This window comes from Apium graveolens, chromosome 2, assembly GCF_009905375.1.
Source record: "Apium graveolens cultivar Ventura chromosome 2, ASM990537v1, whole genome shotgun sequence".
Classification (NCBI taxonomy): Eukaryota; Viridiplantae; Streptophyta; class Magnoliopsida; order Apiales; family Apiaceae; genus Apium; species Apium graveolens.
The window spans coordinates 14251163-14268879 of NC_133648.1; the positions used below are offsets into that span (position 1 = coordinate 14251163).

Genomic DNA, 17717 nt, shown 5'->3' on the forward strand with positions numbered 1-17717 from the left:
CTGCCAACTTGATACCTTTTATGTTGGGAGAATTTGATGTTATCTTAGGAATGGATTGGTTGTCAGAAAATAACGCTCAGATTGATTGTAAGAATAGGAAAGTGAGAATTCAGACATTGGATAGCAAAAAGAAGAAAATATTTTGAGGGAGTAAGCAAGAGAAGAAGTTCTTAACGATAGCTCAAGCGAAGAAGTTATTGCGTCAGAATTGTGAAGCATATTTGGCCCATGTGATAGACAACAGCAAAGAGGTTCCAGCACTAGAAGCAATTCTGGTCATCAATGAGTTTCCAGATGATCTACCCGGATTACTTTCCGACAGAGAAATTGAGTTTGCAATTGACTTAGCATTCGGAACAGAATCAGTTTCTAAAGCTCCGTACCGGATGACACCAGTAGAGATGAAAGAATTGGCAACTCGGCTGCAAGATCTTTTGGAGAAAGGAGTTATAAGACCCAATGTATCCCCATGAGGCGCACCAGTACTATTTTTCAAGAAGAAGGACGGGAGTATGCGACTGTGTATTGACTATCGAGAACTGAATAAGCTGACCATTAAGAACAAGTACTCATTACCAAGGGTCGATGATTTGTTTGACAAATTGAGAGGCGCTGTATGGTTTTCCAAAATTAATTTAAGATCCGGATATCATCAACTGAAGATCAAGTCATAAGATATTACGAAGACCGCATTCAGAACTGGATATGGTCATTATGAGTTTCTAGTGATGGCATTTGGATTAACCAACGCACCAGCATCTTTCATGGATATAATGAATCGAGTATTCAAGATATATTTGGATAAATTCATGATCGTGTTTATAGACGACATTTTGATCTATTCCAAGACCGAGGAAGAGCGTGCAGAGCATTTAAGGATAGTTCTTGAGATACTGTGACAGAAGAAATTGTACGCAAAATTTTCCAACTGTCAATTTTGGTTAAAAGAAGTACGATTTCTTGGATATGTGATTAGAAATAAAGGAGTGGAAGTGGATCCAGCAAAGATTGAAGACATAATCAACTGGGAAAGACCAAAGACACCAACGGAAGTAAGAAGGTTCATGGGACTGACAGGTTACTATAGAAGATTCGTGCAAGATTTTGTAAAGATAGTTACGCCGTTGACAAAGCTCAACAGGAAGAAGCAGAAGTTCGAATGGGACGCGAAGTTCCAGGAGAGTTTCCAAGAATTAAAGAATAGATTAGTATCTTCTCCGGTGCTAGTCTTACCAGATGATCAAGGCAATTTTGTGATCTACAGTGACGCATCGTACAAGGGATTGAGATGTGTTTTGATGCAGCATGACAAGGTAATAGCCTACGCTTCAAGACAGTTGAAACCACATGAAGAGAAGTATCTGATGCATGATCTTGAATTGGGAGCTATAATATTTGCATTGAAGATATGGAGGTATTATCTGTATGGGGAAAAGTGCGAGATCTACACGGACCATAAGAGTTTGTAGTATATCTTCACCTAGAAGGAATTGAACATGAGGCAGAGAAGATGGCTAGAACTAATAAAGGACTACGACTGTACCATCAACTATCAGCCAGGTAAAACAAATGTGGTGGCAGAGGCTCTGACCAGAAAAGAAAGGTTAAACATGATCATTTCATCTGAGGAATTGATCAAGGAGTTATATGATGCCCAAATATTAGTGTTGGGCCCAAAGTGCAAAAGAAACTTGAAGATGTTCAGATTTTGTTGTTGGATCTGGTGCATTGGGTGGTGAGTTTATGAAAAAATTGGAATTGATAGGTATTTTCATGCAGAAAACAAGGGAAACTAAAACTCACGGAGAAATGGAGGCATTTTTGCTTTGTGATTGGGATATCAGGAAAGCGAAATCAATTGTTTCCGCTGCTACATTAATTAATCATGCTCTATATTCAACCATTGCAAAATTGTATTGGTTTCTATTATGATAATGTCATGATTATTCTTGCATTGGTCTTTACAGCTTCAAGTTTGAAAACGTTTTCACCAATTGTGTAAAGCAGTTGATCCCCGAAGATGCCTCAACCAAAATAGGGCTTGCAGATATTTTTCTTTTCATCCCTATAATTTTTATGTCTTTTATTAATGGCCACATTTGTTAGATTTCCTGAACATAAGATGGCTTTACAGATAGGTATAACAAAGATATTTCTAAGAGCTGGTTAGATGGATGAGGTAGATGCCCAGAGAATAGAGGTACTTAGTGATGCAGCCAACCGTATACAAAGGAGAGCAAAAACACATATTACTCGGAAACATTTTTTAGCTTTGCGAGAAGCTGCCATTTGCTTACTGTCATTTTATAGAGGTAAATACATCTGAACTATTTTACTGCTACAAACTACATTTTTTTTAATTATTAATTCCGTAATATCAAGTTAATACAATAGTAATATCAAGATTGAAAAGTAAACTTACTGAATTGTAAACTGAAGAATCAGAAAATCTCCATTAACAAACATTGCAAAGCTTCAAAGTCTGATCATACAAGTTCCATATACTACAAACTGTTGCTTACTGATTTCTACATATCATTTACTAGTAAACAAGAATGAATTCACAGTAATTGTTCATTCTGAAAATATACAACACATATACAAGATTTATTCAAAGAGAAGGAATGAGAGAAAGACAGAGTGTGGGATTTTTTTTTTCCTAACTAACTCTCCAACATCAGCACTTGGATATTTATTTTGAGTTCTTGCCGATGTGGCAAGTACAGCTGGCTTCTTGTAACAAACTTAAGTTTTACTCTCCTGCTTCTCATGTGCATCATAAGAACCATGTGCTACTTGCTTATTGCTCTCAACACCCTCCCTCAAACTAGGCATCATCTTGATCATGCCAAGTTTGGAAAGCAGCTCATTAAAATGACCAGATGGAAGGATTTTAGTAAATACATCTGCTACCTGCAACTCAGTAGGCAAATATGAGATTTGTAGCAGTCCTTCCATTACCTTATCTCTTGTAAAGTGTATATCTATTTCAATATGCTGGGTCCTTTCATGATGTACATGATTTTTAGCTATATGAATAGCACTTTGATTGTCACATAGAAGAGTGACTGGTTTTAATCCTTTTATTCCCAATTCTTCTAATAATCTCACCATCCATGTTACTTCTGCTGCAGATATTGCTCTGTACTCTGCTTCTGATGAACTCTTTGAAACAACACTCTGTTTCTTAGATTTCCAACTTATTGGTGATTTCCCTAGCATTAGAACATATCCAGAAATTGACCTTCTTGTGTCCAAGCAAGCACCCCAATCTGAGTCTGAATATGCTTGTAATACCAATTGATCACTTCCTTTCAGTAAAACTCCTTGTCCAGCGGTTGAGGCCACATACTTAATAACATGCATTAAAGCCTTATAATGTGAAGTCATGGGCTGTTGTAGATATTGACTTAAAAGCTGAACAGTGTAAGCCAAATCAGGTCTGGTGTGAGTTAGAAAATTAAGTTTTCCAACTAAACACCTATAGAGAGTAGGATTCTCAAATATCTCTCCTTCAGATGCTTCTAATTTGAGATTAATAGGAAGTGGAGTAACTACAGACTTGCAATTCTTTATTCCAGCTTCAGCCAATAACTCTTTGGTAAACTTCTTCTGAGTTAAAGAAATCCCGAAATCAGAATACCCAACTTCTATTCCAAGAAAGTAGCTGAGTCTTCCCAGATCTTTAATGCTAAAGACATTATCCAAATGTTGTTTGAGTTCCTTAATAGCATCAATGTTATCTCCTGTCAAAATTATATCATCTACATAAACAGCCACCACTGTTATAAAACCTTTATCATGCCTCAAGAATAAGGAATAATCATTCTTAGACTGTTGATGACCCTTATGCTGCAATTCCCCCACTAACTTGGCAAACCATTGCCTGGAAGCCTGCTTTAAGCCATAGATGGATTTGACAAGTTTGCAGACCTTTGAGAGAGGATTAGGCAAGCCTTCAGGAACATGCATATAGACTTCTTCACATAGATCCCCGTGCAGGAAAGCATTATTCATGTCCAACTGATGTAAAGTCCATTGTCGATGAGCAGCCACTACAATCAAACACCGAATAGTAGCCATTTTGACAACAGGGGAAAATGTCTCAAGATAATCAATCCCCCACTTCTGATTATATCCCTTAGCCACTAACCTTGCTTTAAATCTCTCAACATTACCATCAGCCTTGAATTTAACCTTGTAGACCCATTTACAACCAATAGGCTTTTTACCAGGAGGTAAATCAACCAAAATCCAGGTGTGATTTTTATGTAAAGCAGTTAATTCTTTGTCCATGGCTTCCACCCACCTTGGATCTTGGGCTGCTTCTAAATAACTAGTTGGTTCTACCAAAGTATGGAATGGAGAAACTGATAAAGAACCAGAAGCAGCAAAAGAAACTAGATTGCACCAATGAGTGAGAAAAATAGGACTACTGGTACTGGCACCACAAACATAATCACTTAAATGAATAGGTACTTTGGAAGTTCTTGTGCTTCTTCTAAGTGTATTATGTTGTGTGTCAAAATCAGTAGAACTATTAGAATCAAAATTTGAATGTGTGGAATCAGTATCAAAATGATGAGAATAGTGGTTTGTGGAAAAAATACTAGGAATCTCATCATAAGTAAAAGGTGTGTAGTCAGAAGAACTAGGTAAAAAGAAGGGAGAGGGATGTGTATTGTGATGAACATGAAAAGGAAAGTATTGCTCATGAAAAGTCACATCTCTCGAAACAGAAATGTGTAAGGTATCAACATTAAGTACCTTATAACCCTTGATGCCCACAGGATATCCAATGAAAACATGAGTTGCAGCCCTTGTATCAAACTTAGTTCTTTGATGTTGTTGTGTGGAAACATAGCATAAGCACCCAAAAACCTTGAAGTTCGAAATATCAGGAGCAGATTCAAAGAGTCTCTGGTAAGGACTGACATTTTTAAGAATTGAGAGAGGCATTCTGTTTATCAAGTAGACTGCAGTAAGAATGCACTCTCCCCAAAACTGAATTGGCAATTTGGATTGGAAAAACAAAGCTCTTGCTGTCTCCAAAATGTGTCTGTGCTTCCTTTCAACAATTCCATTTTGTTGAGGAGTATATGCACATGACTTCTGATGCAGAATTCCTTTGTCCAGATAGAACTTAATAAGTTCTTTTCCACAAAATTCAGCAGCATTATCACTTCTGATGCCTTGAACTGATGTATGAAATTGATTTATCACATAAGCAACAAATCTTTGAATAATTTGGATTGCTTCATTTTTGTGAGTCATCAGAAATACCCATGTCATCCTTGTATAGTCATCAACTATTGTCAGGAAAAATTGATGTCCATTGTGTGTACCATCTTTGTAAGTACCCCGAGTATCTACATGTATCAGTTGAAAAGAATGATATGTTTTAATACTGCTCAGAGGAAAGGACTCCCTTGTCTTTTTAGCTAAAGGACAGATTTGGCAGATTTCATTTAATGTGCAAGAGCTGGATTTGTCAAACTCTGAAAGACCTGTATGAAGCAACTTATTCACTGGCATGTGTCCAAACCTAAGATGCCATAGTTTTGTTTGTACCACATGTTTACTATTAGCTGAAGTACAAGTCAAAAAAGAATTTGTAACTGGACCATTATGGAGGTGAAGAGAACCTCCTTTTTCTACGCTACTTTCTTGAGATGCAGCCTCATTATCCAAGTAGTACAAACCATCCTTCAGATTACCAAGATGCAGTGCCATCATTGAAGGGCCCTGAAGAAAGCAACCACTACTATTAAACACTACACTGCACTGTACTTCCTGGCAGAGTTTAGGTATAGATATCAAATGAAACTTAAAATCTGGTACATACAGGACATCCTTTAAGACAATTTGATCATTGATGATTACAGTACCAGTATAACCAATTTCTACTTGTTTGCCATTTGGAATTGTAATATGATTATTATGGCCATCCAATGTCTTAATATCAGTAAACATAGACAAATCATAACACATATGATCTGTTGCTCCGCTATCCACTATCCAATTAATACCAGAAGAAGAGATAAGACAAAATTTACCTGCAACATTGGCAAATTTGTGTCCTGAACTCTCAGTCGAACCAATATGAGCTGCATTTTCTTCCTTTGTGTCCTTGTTTAGTAACTTCAAAATCTGTTGATATTGTGCCGCTGTGAATCCCCCAATATGATCATCTTCACTATCATTCTTGACACAATTATCTTCTGTATCATCTTCATATTGAACCATTGCTGCCTGTCTTCTATCAGATTTAAAATGATGAGGAAATCCATGAAGCTTATAACATCTTTGTATTGTGTGTCCAGACATTTTACAGTGGTCACAAAAATATGGACTTGTCCTGTTTCTTGAGTCAATGTTTCCAAAATTTGACCTACCAGACATAAATTGTGAAGATCTGAATTTGTTATCTGATAAACCTCTTCTATTAGCAGCGAAAGCCATTGAATCTTCAGTTGTAGAACCTTGATACAACTTTTTGTATTTCTCTTCTTGTAAAACCAATCTATAAGCCTGTGAAATAGCTGGAAGTGGATTCATTACCAGTATATTTCCTCTTATAAACTCATATCCTTCATTCACCTTCATCAAAAAATCAACCAATCTTCTATCTTCTTGAGATTTCACCAGCTTTTGTGTGATTTGACAAGAGCAATTAACACAAACACAGGATGTAAGAGGATCTACTGAGTCAAGTTGATCCCATAGCATTTTTATCTTAGTATAGTAGGCAAAAATATCATCTTGTCCTTGTTTAATCTCATGTAAAGCTTGCTGTAACTCAAATAAAGATGCACCAGATACCTGCCCATATCTTTCTTCCAGATTTAACCAAATCTCCCTTGCAGATTGAAAATATAGAACACTTCTGGCTATATTCTGGCTTAGAACTCCCAAGAACCATGAAATTAACATTGAATTACATCTCTCCCATGCCTTTTGATTAGAATCATTGAACACCGGTTTAGTAATCGTACCGTCTACAAATCCTATCTTATTTTTAGCTGAAAGGCTAATGAGTATTGATCTTTTCCAATCAGCATATGAAGTTCCATCAAATTGCATCGAAACTAATTTCATTCCAGGATTGTCGGAAGGATGCAAGTAAAATGGAGACGTAGGATCTTGTGTTGGATCAAGATTATTCATTGTGACAAAAGAACAAACAAGTACAGTGCACAACTTTGATTCTGATTAAACAACTATTTCTCCAAAATAATTGTTTCTCGATGAAGAACCAAATTAGCAAATGAACGAAAGTAGATTAAATCAACTTCACAAGCAATTATCGAAAATGCGGATCAAGAAATTTCACGGTGATCAAATCAACTTCAAGCAGAAACAATGAACTCACAACTAATCATCAAGTAGTGAGAAAGAATCGTAACTCGTGCTCTGATACCATAATACAATAGTAATATCAAGATTGAAAAGTAAACTTACTGAATTATAAACTAAAGAATCAGAAAATCTCCATTAACAAACATTGCAAAGCTTCAAAGTCTGATTATACAAGTTCCATATACTACAAACTATTGCTTACTGATTTCTACATATCATTTACTAGTAAACAAGAATGAATTCACAGTAATTGTTCATTCTGAAAACATACAACACATATATAAGATTTATTCATGAAGAATGAGATGAAAGAGAAGGAATGAGAGAAAGACAGAGTGTGGGATTTTTTTTTTCCTAACTAACTCTCCAACATCAGCACTTGGATATTTATTTTGAATTCTTGCCGATGTGGCAAGTACAGCTGGCTTCTTGTAACAAACTTAAGTTTTACTCTCCTGCTTCTCATGTGCATCATAAGAACCATGTGCTACTTGCTTATTGCTCTCAACACAAGTATCAGCATATTATATGATTTTTTTTAGTTTATATGCAAGTCCTATATATTGGTATTTAAAATATCTTATGGTTTTCCACCCAATGCTAGGTAAATTGGCTAGAAACCAATTCGAGGGGATGAAATTAGAGGCAGCTTCCACAAAGGTTCAGAAGGCTATTTGTAAATATCAGAAGTGGAAAGCTTTTACCAAACTCCGGATCTCAGTGCTTGGTCTCCAAACTGGTTTACGGGCAATGGATGCTCGTAAACAAATTAAATACAAGAAGCGGGCCAAAGCTGCAACAATAATTCAGGTTCAAGGTTTCATCAATTATTATAAAGTCTAAATATATAAATACTATACTACTAAAAAATTCAGTTCTGAGATCTGAAACAAGTAATTTGGTTACTCAGGCTCGGTGGCATAAAGCTTCCTCTCATTATAAGTGTCTCAATAGAGGATTAATAATTACCCAAGTCAGATGGAGGGGGCTACTTGCCAAAAGAGAGCTACGGAAGCTTAAAATTGTAGAGCATGTTAACTCTTCTACATTCATGAAGTAGAAGAACATATTGCCGATTATTTTTCTCTCTAAGCTTTAAAAGTTGTCTTAGAGTTATTTTTATAAATAGTGCGAGATAAAAGGAATGTCACTATATTCTTACTCTTAGAATCTCACATAATCTAGATTAGGAAAAATTAGAAAAAGAAAGGGAAGTTTTTTACTTTTATAGTTCAAGTCATATTAATATTAAAGAGCTACTATAAAATGCTTTTTATGTGTTTCTGAAGTAGCGGATTGGTGCTTTTATAATTGTAATCATCAAATCTGTGTTATGTTTTCCTTATGTATTTATGGTGTTTCTCATCTGATTTAGTTTTATATAACAGGAAGAACCTGACAGCAAGTGGACCAACACCCAATCCCCAAAAATCTTACTATAATGGATTAATAAACACAACCCGGACCATACTACTTGCAAACTCTGCCCCGGACATAGATGGAAAAAAAGATATGTTATCAATGGTGTATCCTTCATAGTTGTAGACACACCACTTAAACTCGCAAACTACTTCAATATACCACGGGTCTTCACCATTGGGAGTATCCCAGATAACCCTTCTGTTAGGTCCCAATATGTTTGTAGAAGGGGGGGTTGAATACAAACAGTACCGAATAATCGAATTAAATACGGAATAAAAAATGTGAAACAAAATTCAAGTTAAATAAAAATATTATTAAACTTGAAAGGTGTTACAACAACTGTATCGATTACAAGGAATTAATCTCAAATTAATTATCATAAATTTAGAATAAATTCGACATGAACTTTTTCTATTTTTGCAATAATTAGAATCAAATGTTAAACGCGATTTGAGATTAAGTTCTAGGGATTTTGATCCGCTAGATTGTTACACAAGAACAAGAGAATGATTTCTAGTTGATTGGATTTAACTTTACAAACTAGAAATTTAATCTTGAAGTAAGCTGATGAAAAATGAAATATTTGATGCGGCTGCTGTGTTCTTGTTTTTGACTTGTGTATTGGATGGATAATTTTAACTGCTGCTTGTCTGCTTCTTTTTAATCAACAGAATAGAATTGAACTGGCAAGACAATCCTGAGCTCAGCAAGACAATCGGTAGGACAATGGATTGAACTAGCAAGACAATCTGAATGAACTAGCATGACAATGAGAATGAACTAGCATGACAATCTCCTTCCTAGTGTAACTTTCGGTGAGACTATTGAAAATGGCCTAGCATGACAATCGGTATGACAATCCTGATTGTCATGCTAGTTCATTTTCAATAGTCTTGCTGATTTAATGCAGATTTTAATCCAATTAAAATTCTAAAAATCATTAATATTAATTCAGAATTAATTAATCAATTAATTCAATTAATCAATAAATTAATCTTTGCAGATATAATTTATTTTCTTAATTAAATTATATGTCTTAATTAATTAATAGAGAATTAATACTAATCTTGAGCAGCAACCATTCTTCTGAAAATCTTCTGAAAATTACTGTCAAGTATGAATCAATTCCACCACTTCAATGTTGACACTCGATGTACTGTCTGGTTCATGAGTGACTAACTTCCGTGACGTTTCTTCAAGTCTTGACCTTGATATTCTTGATTTTCTTCAGACTAAATCCTTGTAATTAATGATACTCTGACGAGATCTCTGTCACTTGATTAAATCCACGATCTTGATTTATATCACTGAGGCATGATCAACTTCTTGAACTTCTTCCAGTGAATTACCTCCTCAAGTCTGTAGATGAACCTTGTTTCTGAATCCTTTGACATATATTACTTTGCGAGATCTCTCTGACGGTCGATCCACTATTTACTTATTACATTCTTATTTGAGTTGAGTTGAATCCTCGAATATACAAATAGACTATGACATATGACTTACAATCTCCCCCTATTTATTTGTTAGACAATAACACACAAATACCTAGAGGATAACTCAACTAATAAATAAGAAAAAGATATAAACATACATACAAAGTAAATAGCAGAAAAGTTCTGGATGAGATTTAACATTTTCCAGATTCCAAGTAGATGTTCCTCTAGACTGAACATATCTTCAAGTAGTTCCATCTTCATTTGTACAACCACATTTCCTGTTGAGACGCCCATATCTCTTGCTTCTCCCCCTATGAGAATCAACTGATTAAAGAAGATCACCTTCGTTTTACCACCTCTCCCGTACAATAGGATCCGCAGATAAAAACCAATGGTACTCCCCTAACAGCTTCTTCCCTTACTAGGAAATCACCTTGTGTTTACCACCTCTCCCGTACAATAGGATCCGTAGTTACAAACAACAATGGTGTGGTGTAGTGTACATTTTTAGGATCTTTTTCTTCCTCCCTGCTATTTCTCCCCCTTAGTTGAGGAATCCTCCAAACTATTACTTAAGCTTTTATCTCCCCCTTAAAGAAGGAATGTATGCCGTCGTCTGAAGGAGTTCTCATATTTCACTTGGTTGGAAAAGAAATAACAAGTAGTTTCTCTTTCTTCCTCACTGTGAGTGTGTGATTGTGTTTTAGTGTACCTCACATGTGTTTCACTCTTCTCTCCACTCGTGTTTACACTCATTCTCACAAGTGTATCACTCTTCTCTCATAGCTCCATAATCCAGCTGTACCTGCAAGGAAAATCACCTTAGCCATCCTTAAAGGAGGTCACAGGTGGTGCAATGGGAGTTCACAAATCCCCATCCTTGTTAAACTCGTCAGATGAATCTGAGTCATAATTTACAAGTTGCTAGTTTCCCTTTTAGGGTTCCAGATTTGGATTCTGGGAAGGTAAACAATGATCCAAAGAATTTAGCATAAAGATCAAAGTTCCCTTCTAATGTCTGTGAAGACATTTCCTTGAGACTCATCAGGTAATATCTGAATCATTGTCAACAAGTTGTCGATTTGCACCTATGTCAGATCCACTATCCGCAAATGCATCCAGGGGATTTAAGCCTGGGGAGGTAGACACTGACCATTGACATATGGCTTTTGGATCAGTATCCTCTCCTAACACCTGTAAAGGCAATTGGTCCACTAACGAACCTTGAACAATCGAATCTGACCTTAAAATGGTCGAAACTCTTGTTTCCGTCAACTCATCCTTTGTGTGTGTAACCTCTCCTTGTGCATCAAGAATTGATTATGTTTGAAGTGGTGACACTACATCGAATACCTTGGCCGACAGGCAAAATTCAATAGACTCACCCTGTTGAGAGAATGAATCTAGTAACTGTTTTTGTGCCTTTTCAGCCATTACATCTTTTTGAGAAGATGTATGGGGGCTAGCAGTTGTCTCGGTTTAAATACTACTCATCTATGTAGGAGACAGAGCTACTGGGTTGACTACAGAACCTTCCTTATGTGGTGCACTAGGCACTATCTCCCTCACGCTCATTCATACTACATTTAGTGGTAAGAGAGTGTTGGTTGGTTCTGTTTTTGTGTTTGTCTTTACAGTCTGGGATAGACGTTGTGGGTTTTCAACCTCATGACTGTCAATGAAAGAAAGTCATTGGAGACTGAACCTGTAACACAGAACATATGGTAATAGAGAGAAAATGATTTACAATAGTGATTTCAAAAGATTTTACATGACATAAGAAATCACTAATGTAGAAAGAAGTTTGATTTTGTTTTTCAATATGAATGAGTTTTTGATAAAACATTGATCACTTAGGGTAAAGTCTAAGTAATTCTCATTCATGTCAAAAACTTACAAATATCTGCAACATAATGTTAACAAGATATCATTGACCGATACTTGTCAAGTACTTTAGATACTAATTGTTATGTTGCATAATCAATATATCACTGCACATATAAAACAATATGATTGTGCTTAGTGATAAGATAGTTATTAATATGACGACTCTACTTATTCATATAAAATTATAACTTCTGTTAGAGTGCCATACCATGTCCTTGACGATTGCTTGAGCAGTATACTAGTTCATACCAACCTGAAGTGAGATTGTGAAGAAGAGATTGCATAGTCCAATAGATCTGCAACTGCAAAGTCCATGAACTGTGGTGCACTGACTTCCTCTTTTGACTCACCAACCAGGAGTACACTTGTACACATCTTACTAGAGTTCAATTCCAAGTGTAATGTGCAGCAGGTGCCTGATATGTCGTAATATTCTCAAGTCTCGTCACTGGTGCTATATGTTGGATACTGCTTCCTGATAATAACCTAGCACAATATACAAAATTAAAATGATAACATTCCCAGCTTGCAAACAGCCAAATCCCTCAGATAAACCTTTGCTGTTATCTCCAAAGGTAACCAGGGGGCCAGCTTTCTCAATCCACATTTGATAGCAGGGCTCTATCTCCGGTCATATGTCTTGATGATCCACTGTCAAGAATCCACACTACCGGTTACACCTGTTTAATGCCCTGCACTACAAATGGATTAGACCTTCTTCGGAACCCAAACTTGGTTGGGCCCGGCATACTTGTAGAACTGTCCTTTGTCAGGCAAAACAACATTTTTAATTTTAATTGTCTCAACTTTCTCAATGACTGAACATTTGACCTTGTAAACAGCGTTAACAAATTTCTGTTTAAGCTTAGGCACAAATGTCTCCTTTCTAGCCTTAGAAGGACTAGCAGTCTTAGACCTATCATGCTTCTTGTTATTCACATGCTGACGAGGAGTAGTCTTATCATTAGACACATGCTTACCATTAAAATAAGCATACATCATATTAAAAGCACAAGACATACAATTAGCAACACCACATGCTTTATGAGAGTGATTAACAGCAGGCAATTTATGCATGGTAGACATGGAATTATTGTTATCCAACTCATGTGTGTCTGAGTTAGTCTCAGTTGCTTTCACAACTTTGACTGGAACTTTCGACTCACTTGACTTGGAAACAATCTTCTCATTAGCATGATCCTCAGCACGTATTTCTTCTTGAATAACAGAAGAGGTCGCATCAAATGGTTCAGCAATTGATGCTTTATAGAGGGGTTCATCAACACCCTTAAGCACATGTGGTACTTCCCTCCCTTTAGCACATACATGAGGAGGGGAGTTTATGCCTAATTCTCCAATAGCAGCATTATAATCATTACCTATTCCAGATGTTTGATTAACAGCTTGTTTACTGTAGAACTCTTTAGCCTTCGAACAAGAATTGAAGTAGGCTCTAACCTTAGTCTCAAGACCGGTGATCTTGTCTTTGAGAATAGTTTCGAGTTTTCTATAACAGTCAACTCTATTCTCTAGAAAAGATACCTGTTCTTTTAATTTGTCTTGATTAATGTGCACAAGTCTTAATTCATTGACCTCTTTCTCAAGGTCTGTGATCTGTAAACTTAACAGTTCATTATCACGACGTGCACAATCTAAGTTACCTCTTAGATGATAAACCATTTCAGCATCAGAAAGTTTTACCTCTATTCTTGACGATGAAGCTTTTCCATCAATAGCCATAAGAGCAAGATTTCCTTCATCTTCATCTTCACTGTCAGTATCATCCCAGCTTCTTCCCTTTGCCAGATAAGCCCTTTCAGAGTTCTTTCTTACTTGCTTTGGCTTCCTACATTCTGTGGCAAAGTGTCCCAACTCATTGCAGTTATAGCATCTAATGGTGCTCCGATCAACCATCCCTGTTTTGTATCCACCACTGCTGGTGTTAGAGGATGAAGATCCACCTTTCTGGAATTTGTTGTAGTTGGACTTGTACTTAAGCTTGGGATTCCTCCTGAATCTGACATGGGAGAATCTCTTGACAATTTGGGCCATTGATTCATCTTCCAATTGCTTCAGCTCTTCCAAGGAATAAAAATCATCACTTGATTGATTTGTAGTAGGAGGATCATATTCTGCTACTAACTCATTTTCCTCACCCTTGGAAAACTGTACCATTCTTTCTAACTGTTGAGATTGTTGTTGTTGTTGTCCTTCAGCTACAAGTGCATTAGATGTGCTGACCATTCTATCCTTCCCGTAGACTTCCTTCTATTGAATCTGCTCCAACTAATAGGTTTTTAACACTCCATAGAGCCTGTCCAAAGAAATCTCACTCAGATCTCTAGCTTCTCTAATGGCAGTGATTCTATGTTCAAGATGAGCTGGCAGTGTTAAAAGGAACTTTTTGTTGACTTCCCTGATTGAATAAAACTTTCCATTGATGTTCAGGTTGTTGATCAACGCATTGTACCTCTCAAACACTTCAGTAATTCCTTCTCCTGGATTTGATTTGAAATGTTCATATTCAGAGGTTAGGATTTCCAACTTGTTGTCCCTAACTTCCTCTGTGCCTTCATTAATCACCTCAATAGTTTCCCACATGTGTTTGGAATTTTTACAGTTCATCACATGTCTGTTCATCAAGGGATCAAGGGAATCAATTAATATTAATTGAAGGCTGGCATCCAAGGAGGCTTCTTCCTTCTCAGCAGGAGTAAAATCTTCAGGCTCTTTTGGATAGGTTCTAGCTTCAGTAGTCACCACACCATCTATTATTACCTCCGGTTCAATAACCATCGGAGTTTTTATACCCTTCTTTAACAAGTTTGAATATTTGGGATTTGCAACTTGTAAGAATAATAGCATCTTCTTCTTCCACATGATATAATTCTCTTTATCAAATTGTGGAATTTTAACGGTTCCAACTTTATGTGAAGTCATTATGAATTTTTGAATAAATAAAAATTCAAGGAGTTGAAAAATCACAAAAGTCTAGGATCTTGATTTGTTCGTTAATCAGAAGGCTCTGATACCAATTGTTAGGTCCCAATGTGTTTGTAGAAGGGGGGGTTGAATACAAACGATACCGAATAATCGAATTAAAGGCGGAATAAAAAATGTGAAACAAAATTCAAGTTAAATAAAAATATTATTAAACTTGAAAGGTGTTACAACAACTGTATCGATTACAAGGAATTAATCTCAAATTAATTATCACAAATTTAGAATAAATTCGACATGAACTTTTTCTATTTTTGCAATAATTAGAATCAAATGCTAAACGCGATTTGAGATTAAGTTCTAGGGATTTTGATCCGCTAGATTGTTACACAAGAACAAGAGAATGATTTCTAGTTGATTGGATTTAACTTTACAAACTAGAAATTTAATCTTGAAGTAAGCAGATGAAAAATGAAATATTTGCTGCGGCTGCTGTGTTCTTGTTTTTGACTTGTGTATTGGATGGATAATTTTAACTGCTGCTTGTCTGCTTCTTTTTAATCAACAGAATAGAATTGAACTGGCAAGATAATCATGAGCTCAGCAAGACAATCGGTAGGACAATGGATTGAACTAGCAAGACAATCTGAATGAACTAGCATGACAATCAGAATGAACTAGCATGACAATCTCCTTCCTAGTGTAACTTTCGGTGAGACTATTGAAAATGGCCTAGCATGAAAATCGCTGATTGTCATGCTAGTTCATTTTCAATAGTCTTGCTGATTTAATGCAGATTTTAATCCAATTAAAATTCTGAAAATCATTAATATTAATTCAGAATTAATTAATCAATTAATTCAATTAATCAATAAATTAATCTTTGCAGATATAATTTATTTTCTTAATTAAATTATATGTCTTAATTAATTAATAGAGAATTAATACTAATCTTGAGCAGCAACCATTCTTCTGAAAATCTTCTGAAAATTACTGTCAAGTATGAATCAATTCCACCACTTCAATGTTGACACTCGATGTACTGTCTGGTTCATGAGTGACTAACTTCCGTGACGTTTCTTCAAGTCTTGACCTTGATATTCTTGATTTTCTTCAGACTAAATCCTTGTAATTAATGATACTCTGACGAGATCTTTGTCACTTGATTAAATCCACGATCTTGATTTATATCACTGAGGCATGATCAACTTCTTGAACTTCTTCCAGTGAATTACCTCCTCAAGTCTGTAGATGAACCTTGTTTCTGAATCCTTTGACAGATATTACTTTGCGAGATCTCTCTGACGGTCGATCCACTATTTACTTATTACATTCTTATTTGAGTTGAGTTGAATCCTCGAATATACAAATAGACTATGACATATGACTTACACCTTCTGGAAGTGGTGGTTCTCTCCAGACTTCTGTAATGGCCGCTGATTTTAGGGGATTTGTTGAAGTTGTATTTGAAAACTCAGAAGATAGCGTGCAGTCATGGAATTGATGGCCACCACTTCTTTGTTGTGGAGTAAGTTTCTTATAATGATCCAATCTACGCTTCTCAATATTTTTGCTCTCAAATTAAAGCTGACTGGTCTTGATGAATGGGGGTGAGTGGTTACCTGCAAGCCGAGAAACTTATAATCTACAAGATACGGTTGCTCGTTCCACTGTTCAGGTAATTTGAAAATGTCAATCTTAGAAATGGTTCATTTTACCAATGCCAAATTCTAAATCATTTTCCTGTTATTTCAAACCGAGTACCAGGGCCATATTCATGCATTATATATAATGTGGCATAAGATCAATATAAAAATTATATCATTCAGGTTTGTAGCTGATACTGATTGTTTACTGAAGTAAATTGATAGAACATTATGATTTTTGATCCATACAATTTTCAGTGCAGTTGTCAATATTGGTGCTGCACTCTTCCTGTTCAAATAGTTGGCTGGTATAACGGTGTTATATATTACTCAAATTATATTTTCTGCAGTGCTGGTAAAGTCTCTTATTTTACCAGTGCTCTCGTTGGGACATCAAATGATTTTATCTATGTAAGTTCATAGTATCTTCTAACAGTTGAAGTGATTGGTTTGCAATTATGTTGCAGGCACAACTGTATCATCTTCCGTGATGGACAAGCACGGAAGGAAGAGTCTACTTGTTATAAGCTTCACGGGAATGGTATTGAAGCATCCAACTATATTTTGTTCTTGTAGGCATGTAGCATAGCTTTACACAAACAAATTTTGTAATGTAGACGTTTGTATTTTGGTAAAAGCTAATTATCACTACTAGAAAAAGTAGAATAGACATCGTCTCTTTGACATCGGTTGCTTTTTTGACCGATGTAAAAGGTGTTTTCTACATCGGTTTTTGGCAACCGATGTCTTTTGTTGTTATAAACATCGATTTTTTAGTCAAACCGATGTTATATGTCTATTTTAAAAAAATTAATCAACGCACCTTCCTCGTTTTTTGACTTAGTAAAATTCTCCCACTTTTTTCACCCACATCTTGCCCCTCTTTTTTATTAAAAAAAACAAAAATTAAAATCAAAAACTAACAAAACAAAAAATAACAAATAAAAAAAACGTAATCATTTCAATCACTCTCTCATCTCTCATTTCATCACCAAGAACATATCCCTCTCTCAACTCTCATTTT

The 17717-nt window shown here is 35.8% G+C and overlaps 1 pseudogene; it reads left to right on the plus strand.

Annotated features, from left to right (window-relative positions):
• Window positions 1-1809: 1809 nt before the first annotated feature.
• Window positions 1810-16840, plus strand: LOC141685696 (L-ascorbate oxidase homolog; annotated as a pseudogene).
• Window positions 16841-17717: the final 877 nt, after the last annotated feature.